The 3745-nt window shown below is 42.0% G+C and overlaps 1 non-coding gene and 1 pseudogene across 1 annotated transcript; both read left to right on the top strand.

Annotated features, from left to right (window-relative positions):
- The first annotated feature begins 1671 nt into the window (after positions 1 to 1671).
- LOC114922824 lies at positions 1672 to 1853 on the top strand. Its single transcript, XR_003810497.1, has one exon. It is a non-coding gene; the product is annotated as a U2 spliceosomal RNA (small nuclear RNA).
- A 986-nt stretch (positions 1854 to 2839) lies between these two features.
- On the top strand, positions 2840 to 2913 carry LOC114922825 (annotated as a pseudogene).
- Positions 2914 to 3745: the final 832 nt, after the last annotated feature.

Here is a 3745-nt window from a genome sequence, read left to right as displayed (position 1 = left end):
TGGAGTGAGGCGAGGCAAGGCGAGGCAGGGTGGGGGTGCCATTATTGCAGGACAAGGCGAGGCAGGGGCCGGGGCAGTTGCTGCCTGACACCATTGGCCCACGCACATAGAGGCCAGTGAGCGTATGGAGGCCGAGTGTCCGTCAGCAGCCAAGCCTGCCAGCCCCTCGACCGGCACACTCTGGGGCTCTGCAGCCTGCCGCCAGCAGTTCAGAGAAGCCACCTCTGAGCTGGATGGCCAGCCAACAGCTGAGGAGGCGATGCAGTGGGTCGTGCCCAGGAAAAGGAGAGCATGTGAGGCCAGGAGGGATGGGACGGGGGGGAGGGAAACCAGCCACGTGGGACCTTGGCGAGTTAATGGGTGGCTGGTTAAAGAGGGATGGTTGCCATCTCCAGGGCATGGTGCGTGTGCCCACAGAAAGGGCTCTGAGTGCCGCCTCTGGCACACGTGCCATAGGTTCGCCACCACTGCTTTAGAATTTCCTAAACAGACTTATTAAAGGTAATGGGCCTACCTGATGCTTTCAGAGAGGATGCTTTGTTTTCTACCAGTTGGTAGGGATTGAAATCTCCTAAATGAAATATAAATGTCAATGTACAAACTGCACATTTAATGGTAGTGAGTGCCATGTCCCTATTAAATCCTAATGTGTGATTGTGTCAGCTAATGCCATGGACTGGAGACTGTCACAGCTCATGAAAGGAATTATTTACTCCTATGAGTCAGAGCATTTCAGGACAACCTCCTGGGTTCAATCACATCAAACAATTTCTTGATGGTCTTGAAAGCTGATCCATCCCTAGCAATGAAGGATAGCCTTCCCAAATGCAATTCCTTCCAGTTTCTCCAAGGGGAATACATTTTTAAATGTTGTTTTATTTATCCAAAACTTTAAAGCAATGCCTTGCAGGATATGAAAGCGGAGGGGCTAGAATTTCTACAATGTACGGCAATTGTCAGGGGAGCAATCAGGTTTTTTTCTGACACCTTCCAGTATATCTGCCTTGGTCAAAGGCTACCTGAAATCTGGTTTGGAAATTCAGGCCTGCGGTAATGTCCTTTGAATGGTAAGAATCAGGGCTGGACTTCAAGACAGATGTATCATTATCGGAAAAATTATAAGAGAGTGAAAGAAAGAAACGACTGGCTTTTCTATTTTTCCTTTTTAAAATTTAATCCATTTCTTTTTCTCATGGATTTGCATTTTTCATATTGTTTCTTGAGCATTGGTGGTGGTCTAATTTCACCACTACTCTTGACAAACTCTAGTTTGGGTATGGCACCAGAGTACCCTCTAAAGCATCTAATAAATTGATCCCATGTGAAGATCTGAATAGATGGAATGCAGCTTTTATTTCCCCAAAGAGTCTGCCCCATGCGATCCTATTTGTACAAATGCAGAACTGGTGAAAAATCACACAACATTTTTCTAATTCCACCAAGAGTCATAAGGAAAGTAGGCTTAGCTCTTTGACCAATTCTGTTTTGCTGCCTATATTCAGTATTTAATAGCTGGAGTAGTATACTTGTTTGGGCTAAGCAACAGTTCATTTTTTCAAATTGGGTACCTACCTCCCACTTTCTACTTAGTCCCATCCCTCCCAAACCTGTAACATTCAGAACATGTGCTGAAAAAGGGGTAACAGAGCCTGCCCCCTTGATATGTTTTTTATTGCTTCTTGGCCTTTTGGCTAAGATCAAGTGTAGTATCAAGTGTAGATATGTTTGTTTAATAGGTAGCCTTTCAGAATTCAAATGAACATTTAAGCAGAACTCCCTCGTGTTCTCTCTTATTTAAAGAAAATGAAGAACTAATTCAGCTAAGCAGGCTGTGCTGATTTTATTTGGAATTCTCTGTGTGTGATTTTTGTCTTCCCATGTCTTCTATATATTTGCCTTTTCCCCTTTACATCTAGTGATTTTGCTTCATTTGTTAAAAATATATCTGTGCACAAATCAATGTATAACTATTAAGTGTATTTCCAAAGCACCTTTCTTTTATTTTCCTAGATCTGTACTGGAGGGAAATAATTTTGAGTATAATTTCTGGGTGGAAGAGCTAAGAGCCATCCAGCTGAACAAATTGGGGATGTTTGGAGTTTCATTTTGACTGGTGACAGCCTTATTTTTTTTACTGAGAATCCTTGGAAAAATGGGCTTTGCCAGTAAGAGTTTAAATTATATCTCCTTCCATTTTATAATATCTGTCCTCACAGCTTCTGAGAATCAGATCCTGCAATGAAAAACCTAATACAGTATGAGACTTTGGTAGACCAACTGAAGCAGGGGAGAAGTTGACAGATGATCCATATTTCTCCTTCTCTTTAGCAGGAAACAAGCCAGTGTGAAAGTTCCAAGTTACCCGTTATTTTCTTTTTATTTTCTTCAACATGGGATGGCATTTTTCTTGCTGTGGGAACCGCAGTAGCCCAAGTAGGCAATTGTTTTCTGTTTTCTGAGTGTTTTAAGTCAGAATAAATAAAAACAATCACAGACTGCTTCTGGATGTAAGCTATGGAGCTATGGAAATGCTTCTAACTGCAGGATTCCCAGTTACCAAACTGCCTAGGCTAACTATGGTGGCTCAGGATCCTAAGGAGAGATAGTCTCCCATTGGTATCAATCTACTTGCCCAGAAGGGTTCAATACCTGCCTCTCCCCACCTTCAAACAGGCAATCCTCAGAGCTGATTTTGACACAGTACAACTCATGTAGAAAGGAAGGCATTGTAATTCAGTAGAAAAAGAAGGGAATCTGGCACCCCTCTTTCCAGAGTCTGTTCAAGACCTTCCAAGTCTTCTTTCTCATCTGACTCCCCCAGATCCTTGATATGTTTTTTATTGCTTCTTGGCCTTTTGGCTAAGATCAAGTGTAGTATCAAGTGTAGATATGTTTATTTAATAGGTAGCCTTTCAGAATTCAAATGACCAGCTGTCTGCAAGGAGTATAAATCCTTCCATTTCCCACCATCCAGTCAGAGCTGAAGAAGCTTCTTGGAAGAGAAATGAAACGTCTTCAAAGGAAAAACAAGAAAGTCCAGTTGCCTCTTGAAAAAGTATCTTTGGGACAACTATGACCTGGATGACTGAGAATCTCCATAGCCTTTCATTTAGGAGGTCAAGACATCATACATAATACTCTCTCCTATTTTTCCTTAGAACACCACTGTAGGGTAGATTGGGCTAAAAGACCAAAGGCAGCCATTGAACTTCTGTGTCTGAGAGGTTACCCACTCCTAATTTAACATCTTAATCCCTACACCACAATAATACTCATGTGAAAGAGTAAGGAAGAAGAAAAAGAATGATAAAAAGCATGGAAGAAAGAAATGTAGATAGGAAGGCAGTTACTTCATTGGTGTCAGAGACAAAAGAAAGGCTTATGGAGCGTCCAGGATAATACAGGTAGTCCTTGATTTATGACTACAATTGAATCCCACAATTCTGTTCACTGAATTTTGCCCCATTTTACGACCTTTCTTGCCACAGTTGTTAAGTGAATCTGGCTTCCCCATTCACTTTGCTTGTAAGAAGGTCGCAAAAGGTGATCCCAAGTTCTGGTGACACTGCAACCGTCATAAATATGAAACAGTTGCCAAATGCCCAAATTTTGATCACGTGGCCACTGGGAAGCTGCAACAGTTGTAAATGTGAAAAACAGTCATAAGTCACTTTTTTTTCAGTGCCATTGTAACTTTGAACGGTCACTAAATGAACTGTTGTAAGTCGAGGATTACCTGTAAGTG

The sequence above is a fragment of the Protobothrops mucrosquamatus genome, unplaced genomic scaffold (assembly GCF_001527695.2).
Source record: "Protobothrops mucrosquamatus isolate PMUCROS unplaced genomic scaffold, P.Mucros_1.0 scaffold1018, whole genome shotgun sequence".
Classification (NCBI taxonomy): domain Eukaryota; kingdom Metazoa; phylum Chordata; class Lepidosauria; order Squamata; family Viperidae; genus Protobothrops; species Protobothrops mucrosquamatus.
Note: the sequence above shows the minus strand (reverse complement) of the source record. Positions and strands in the feature narration are given on the sequence as shown.